This window comes from Seriola dumerili, unplaced genomic scaffold (genome assembly GCF_002260705.1).
Source record: "Seriola dumerili isolate Sdu_G_001 unplaced genomic scaffold, Sdu_1.0 BDQW01000341.1, whole genome shotgun sequence".
Classification (NCBI taxonomy): Eukaryota; Metazoa; Chordata; class Actinopteri; order Carangiformes; family Carangidae; genus Seriola; species Seriola dumerili.
The window spans coordinates 272,040-279,657 of NW_019174596.1; positions in this window are offsets into that span (position 1 = coordinate 272,040).

Consider the following 7,618-nt stretch of genomic DNA (forward strand, 5'->3'; position numbering starts at 1 on the left):
TTAAATTTGCTTACTGAGCACACACGGTGAAAACACATGTTTCGACGGGCTTCTCACTATTTCACATTTTGGGGCCTATAGAGTTTTATTCCATTCGAGTCAGCTGAGAGCGTGCACGTCTGAGACTTCCACTGGTCCAGCTGCCTGACCTACTGGTTCCCTACACAGATGAATGGGATAAATAATTTATTCATATTCACTTTTAGACTTTCCAAATGTTTTTTCACACGATTTGGTTTTTTACAGTCGCTACTTTTCCAATGATTGTGTATGGGACAAGTGCTTTTTGGGCCAGTGTGTGTCACATGGTGAACACTGTAGTTACCCAGTGCAGCCATTTTGCCAAAATTGCTTAATAGCCCAACTCTGTTCATGTGTGCTAGTTTAAAATGCTGTGTCGTGACTCAGACAGACTTTGTAATGTTTACAGCTGACTCAATTTGAAATAAGAATACTGTTCATAGGTCTTAAATATACACTCAGTGGCCACATACATGATATTGTGCAAAAAAAACTGAAGCTAAAGTTAAATGTTAAAGATCCAAGACAGAAAGTCAGCCTCCTTACCAGTGGATGATCTTTGTAGTGGACATGTTAATTAATAAACAACACTGTAATCCTCATAAGCAAGATAACAATGTTAGATATAAATGTTAAAATGAGTTGCTTGTTCATACTTTCAAATAGTATGTTTTCACTTTTAACATTACAGAAGAAAATCATTTTTGGCAAACTAATGTGTTTGGAAAACACTATCCTGAGTAACCTGTCTTGGGGTTGCTGAAATATTAACTTCCCCCAGTCCAATAAAGAACAGCACAGAGGCTTCCACAGAGCTGGGAAATACTACCGGAATACAGTGTATGCGTTAGCCTTCGAATGGGCCTTTATTTTTAGCATAACCTGTAACCCCAAAAATGAATGTAGGTAGCAATACGCCCCTTGGCCTTGGGTTCTAATATAGGTAGTAGTTAGCCTAACATGCTTGCAAAAACAACTTAAGTAAAAGCAGACACACTATGCATTTTTGACATTCTGGTTGATGTGTTTTTGGTTTTGGAAAGGCAAAGGAGTACTCAACCCTCCAACCTTTAAATGCAGAGTATTGACAGTCCCATGAACCCTGCTTGAGGATGTGGGGAAATCTAAACCTTGACAGACCTGTGTTTAATTATTGTTGCCAAGCTATGATTTGATGATCTCTATTTGGAGGAGGGGTTCAGTGAAATCTCAGTTCCACTAGTTCTCCCAGGACGATACAACCATCATAATAAAGCAATAACCCACCTCCAATATACACAGTAAAAATTATGTAGCATTCATTGTGTGGCTGGAAAATATTCAGTGGCAAAATAGAGACTTTTCCCATTTGGTTAACAACATTTACTATTGATTATTTTTTTTGTCACTGTAATTAAACTAAAGCTAAACGCTAAAAGTGAGAGTGCTGTAATTTTAACTGTCTGCTTTTTTGTTTGAAAAAAGGGTTTACGTTTTATTTGAGTGCAAATGAACAAACAAATTACATGGTTTTCAAAAACTGCTTTCCCTCAGGCATTAGTAAAATCTGTGAGAGAAACCTGGAATTGTGCAGTGTAATGTAATGACCACAATTACATTGTGTTCCATTGTGTTTTTTGGTCTGTTCAGCGAAATTGCTTCACCCAGCCATCTGTTTGCTCTTTGTCTGTCTTTCTCTCTTTCCTACTCTATGTCATCAAGAGTGGCTAATCACAAAGCTGAAATGTGAACTGGAAAAAATACAACGTACAATTTAACAAAATAAACACTCAAAATTTCTAAAAAGAAAAATTCTGTCATAAAAACATAATAACCAAAGAGATCCCTTTCTCTTGTTGTCTTCTTTTTCCTGATTCTCAGGTTTACCTTAAACAACATCACACCCCTACACTCAGCTGTAAAGTTTGAGTTTTGAAATCCATTGCTAAAGAATCAAACAACATTGAGCCTTGTGTTTTAAATATCTGCCAATTATGATTAGAAATGGCAAGTTCTCCTTTTGTTTGTCCCTGGTGTTATAGACAAAAAGTAAAAAAAAAAAAAAAAAGACATGCCAAACTCCAGATCTTAAGCCTAACTTTAACCAAACCTCAACTGTTCATCCTGTTATTAATAGTAAATATTGTAAGACAAGCTTTTTGTCTCCCAGTGGGAGGTGACTTAGCATGTGTGTGAACAGATTTTTTTCCCCTGTAATGTAGGGACATTAATATTAATATGCTAATATTAATAATTTAGTAAACATACGCACGTTTTAAAGAAAGACACTGTAACTTTTCCTGAACAGCAGCCACTGTGACCACACAGCAATTGTGAGTTTCCCTTCATTTTTGTTACTACCTACACCAAAGAGGTTATGTTTTCACCTGTGTTTGTTTGTTTGTTTGTTTGTCAGCAGGATTATGCAAAAAATACGCAACCGATTTGCACCAAACTTGGTGGAGAGATGGTGCATGGGCCAGGGAAGAACCCATTTTTTTTTAAAAAAAGGAACTTAAAGGGGGGATAAGAGGAGCAGATCCAGGAATTTTCTCATCATTTTCCTCAACATTGCAAGATAGGGAATTTTTGACACTTTAATTTCTCAAGATAAAATGTATAGATTTTGATGTAAAAAAAAAAAAAAAAATCAGACACATTTATGGTCTTGAGATCTATGACTTTGTAAAATTTGGTATAATTCCAGATAAATGGTGGAAGAAAATGCAGAATCCACATTACACACACGTTGTACTTGTTAATAGTAACACATTTGGCCCTAGCAGCATTTAGGAATGCTTACATCAGTATTTTATTCAAAATGCAACTATAATGAAATTACACAGTAACAAATGCACCACAGCAATGATACAATTCATGCAGCTATGTGAACTGTACCTTGGCAGAAATATGCATTCTAGAGTGCCATTCTAGTTTTATTTTAGTAATAAAAACATTGAAATGTGATATGTCACATGCAACATATTAAACATTGCAAGATTCCATGGATTTTTTAGCATTTTTGTCAGTTTCTCAGGATATCAAAAGTTATGTAGCCGCATTTTTAACAATCTAAATAAACATATAGTTTAATAATAGTTTAATGATAAATGACTCTGAAGCAGCAGCCGAGTTCTTATATATGAAACCATAATTATGGTCTAATTTATAGTTTCATTTTCAGTATTAGTAAAGTCCAGTAGCTGAATTTAAATTCTAAATGCCACTACAGGAACCACTTGTATCAAAGACTGTTACAGAAAATAGTCAGAGGTCTTTTCAATTACCTAACCTGTGTTGCTACCCCGGGTAGAAGGTAGTAAATTAATCAGTCTCTAATGACAACCTAAGCTAGTGGAAACGTTCCTATTTCTGTGAGTTGTACTCACACAAATATACTGTAGTGTATGTTGTGTGACTGGGGATAATGTGTAATTGTGTGTGTGCACATATCTTTAATTACTGCACGTGTGCAGGTCTGTGCATGCATGCATCCTGCCTGAAAATTGTGTGTGTATTTACCGATCATTCACAGAGTGTGCTGTAGAAATATAATGATTGCATGGGCAGGAGAGATAATATTATCTAGGATGTCCAAAAGACCAGGCAATGTCACTTGGTGGGATAAGTGTGAGCCAGCAATTGAATAGAGGTCCATTATTGCCAGCTGAGGATTTCTGATGATGTTTTGAAAGCTATTATAACGCAGAAATTGAAAGAGCTGAGAGCTCAATACAGAGTGCTCTCTACCAGCTCTGGCTTTTTAAGTAAAGCACTCCCCCATGGATAGAAAGCCATCCAGTGGTGTCTCACTTTGGATAGGGAAGGACAGAAATAAAGAGGGAGGGAGGAAGAAAGAAAAGACAGAGATGTGTGTCAGTTTGCAAAATATGATTTCAATAACACAACATCCTCCAACATAGCTTTAGACCATTGTACAAAAACACTTCTAATCAAAGTGAGACATGACCTGCTACTGGCTGCTGACAGCAGCTCGGTCACCTTTTTCTTAGTCTCGCATAGCCAGTGGAGAAGTGGTCCGGCTGCACCCATTACTATTCTGCTATATGGGGAAAAAAACGCTCTAGCTTGTTTGTATTTCTTTAAACCAATCACAATCATCTCCGGCTGCACTGAGCCCAGGATACAGCAATAGTGCGCCTGCGAAATAGTGTTGAGGGATACATATTTTGCTGCAAAATTTGCATATTGGTAATCGAGCACTGTCATTAAAATAGCTTTTTTCCCTGAAAAGAAAACACCACAAAAAACAACAAAGACTTATGTTGACTGTGTGATCAAAATCTTCATCAAAACTTAAACCCACAGTCTACTTCTGGTGAGTCAGACTGTTTTTTTTTCTTAACTGAAGTGAAGCCTTCATTTCTAGTGGTCAAGACATTTTTAAAATCTTCCTACTGCTCTTCTGCTCTTTACTGATTTTGTTTGTAACACTTCAAAAAATCTTCATCTCATTTAGGCTCTTTAAATTGACTGCTAAAAACATCCTGGTCCCACTTAGCAAATATGCAAATATCTTCAATCCTGTCATGTTTCTGGGTCTATCTCAAATATAAATCTGGCTTTAGGACAAGTGACATGAATCATTCAGAATTAATTATAACATTTTAAGGCCATTATGAAGCTAAATGATACGGGAACAAGGAGAAAAAGAAATATGTGCATGGCCTCGTCTTTATATTTCAATAAAAGTATTGAAACAGTTTGAGAAAAGTCTGCAATGTTATGTAAGACGGTGTGTGTGTGTGTGTGTGTGTGTGCGTGTGTGTGTGTGTCTGGTGTGTGTATCATGTTTATAAATATATATATCAACTGAATCCATGTGTGGACAAATAATACTACAAATAATATTACAACAGGAAAATATGAACCAAGAATATTTCTGTATGTTAATGTCAAAAAAGGTGGAACTGCCCTGTCACTGTGGCAGTAGCCTATATAGCTATGTACATTACAGTACAGCAGCTACTGTACAAGGACTTGATCCCTCAACAGTTTCTCATCCAGGAACACTACCAATGGGGCCAAGCACCGCTGCCAGGCATTGAACCAAGGTCTTTGTAGTCCTTTTCCCCTTGCACCACCCTTAGTCACTACTAAGGGTGGTGCAACTGCACCCTCAATGCAGATCGAATTGGAGCACATTTTTACCTTCAGAAGTATTTCATACTTGTACAGTGTATCAAAAGGTATGCCTCAGACACATTATATGCCTGTTATGGTACATTTTTGAAAAAGGGTGCATTTGTTATTTTTGAGTGTGTTTCTCCATTTGTGGTGAAGCAAAAAGCTTCTTCTCTTCTTTTTTTTCCCCCCATTTACTACACAGGAGAAATTTCAAACCCACCAGGCATTGTGGTTAGCTATATATTATACAGTTGTCCATCATGGAATGTTAGCTGTTAGTCTGGTTCTTCTATTGCAGTGAGGAAAACATTAATCTTTCACCTGACCAGGGTCACATGCCAGACACACATACTGTATACTGACAGGACACACCCCCATCACACGATTAAAGAAATACTGAAATTCCTACAAGATCGCATACTCATGCATATACCTACAATCTCTTGGAGGAAAGGTATTAGTCACTGGGACAGGCATGAAAGGCATGAATAAATACAGCTATGGGTGAGTGGGTCCAAGGCCAAAGACACAGAGTGGCTAAATACAGCCGACAGTTTGACATCTCTCTAACTTGGGTCGGGGTGTTACAGGAGGTTAGACGGTGCACCACCTTTTAGTGCGAGACATATTGTAATCTGTATGTTTTTGTATTTTTTTTTTCCAACCTCTGCTTCTTTGCGAGATTAAATTTCTCAGCTTCACCATTTCACTGTGTGTATACATAAGATTTGAATCTGTACGTTTAAGTTGAAGGCAACAACAGAGTGTGCATCGCCCAGAAGAAACACAAAGGAGGAGGTTTTAAAAGAGAGTGTGAGGACTTTGTCAGCCGGTATCTGCCAATTTCTCTCTAAAAATGTATCCTTTCACCCTTGAAGCATCCCATGAAACACAAAGTGGGAGGCACTCAGACACGAAGGATGTGCACAGACTCAGAATACATAAACATCTATAGAGAACACACACACACACACACACACACACACACACACACAAGTTTCACCATTTACTCAATACTTGAATGGGCACAGTACAGTGTAAAGGTCCCTTTAATGCTCATTGTGTAGTTTTAAGGCCATGGGTCATTGTCTCTGGGAATGTCATTTGCCAGAACATTTTATGACACTGTCGGTCGACCTCATAAGCCCCAGGGATGAGACTGAGAGAAAGAACTCATCTTTGTATTAAAGCTATAAATAAAATCATTGGACTTGTGATATTGTTTCAAACCTCTAGGCTGCTTGCTCACCATGCTGCTGTGAAGGACAATTTTCTGCCTGTGACAGGTGTTAGAGGATTGTTGAGTGCCCTCTAGCAGTCAAGAAGAAGGTCTCTGGACATGGGCTCCAAACCAAAAGGATGCAGTGACTGAGACATTGACCCCTGATAGGGTTCGTTATCTCATCTGGTAGAGCACAGACTCAGTTTTACCAACATTCACAGACAAGTAGTCCCACAGTACTGAGCCATGTGCATGTGGCGTGGTGATAAAGCAAAGTAAGTGTGCACAGATCCTCCTGATACTACAGCGAACAGTGTAAGGTCAGCTACCAGCTGCTTTCAAGCTAAGTAACATTTTGCTTCATCACCACTCCAGCTGATTGATTTTGCCTTCAATTTTAAATACGTGTGTTCTTCAAAAAAAAAAAAAAGAAAAAAAAAAAAGAATTATTTATGATGATTATTTATGAGTATGTGTGCACTTAAAGGAATTACTTTGTCACTTTGGGAAATATTTCTAGCCTATTTGTTTTCTTAAAAAGAGCTAAATGAGAAGACTGATGCCAATTTCATGTGTGCGGTAAATGTGAAATGACTGCCAGCAGCAGCTTTGCTTAGCTTAGCACAAAGACTGGAAGCAGGAAATGAGACCACAACAGGTTGTTTTTACACTTGTAAATTAATTAAATAAAAAACGGATATATAATTTGTGCGCTTTGGTGGGCAGATTTGGTTGCTTTTGGACACAGCCAGGCTAGCAGTTTTGCTTAATTAAATGTAACTAAATAAAAGCATTCTTTTCACAAGCCATAATCCCATATAACCCTAACCATGGTAACTAACCATGGAAATAATGAGTTGTTAAACAAATTTATTTACTTTGTAATTTTAGCCTACACAGCCACAGAACATGAAGAAACAACTCCACTTGGTTGATGATACCACAATGCTGCTTTGAGAATTCACATACAGTATAAATGTCACAAAACACTATAATTTCAAATCCATTGATATAGTGAGTCTTTAGTCTCCACATCCAAGTTAATCAAGATTACACGTTTTTGGTGTTACCTCGAAATTTATGTTTTATTCAGATGAACTTTGAGACATAAAAACATTTGGAATATTAAAATGCAAGCTAAAATACCAAAGCATCTGACATTTGAAGAGCTTTTTAATGAATCTGTGACACTCTGAGCTGAAAAACGGCACAGCATGTTATTCAAAAACTTTATATTTGTTGTAAACA